Genomic DNA, 232 nt, shown 5'->3' with positions numbered 1-232 from the left:
ACATAGTGAGGCACTGGGTTCACTTCTCAACCTTTATTATTATTTTTTAAAATGTAATGTATTCAACACCACCCGGTCGTAATCCTCACCCCTCTTCATACCCGCTCCTTTAGATTCACGTACTCGGAGGAGGAGGCCTAAAGCAAGGCGCAGATGTGGATGTTCTTCGGGTGGAGACAGCGCCCGGTTCATAGCCGATGCAAGATGCCACTCCAACGTTATGGTCCAAAAT

The sequence above is a fragment of the Monopterus albus genome, unplaced genomic scaffold (assembly GCF_001952655.1).
Source record: "Monopterus albus unplaced genomic scaffold, M_albus_1.0 scaffold127.1, whole genome shotgun sequence".
Lineage (NCBI taxonomy): Eukaryota > Metazoa > Chordata > Actinopteri > Synbranchiformes > Synbranchidae > Monopterus > Monopterus albus.
Note: the sequence above shows the minus strand (reverse complement) of the source record.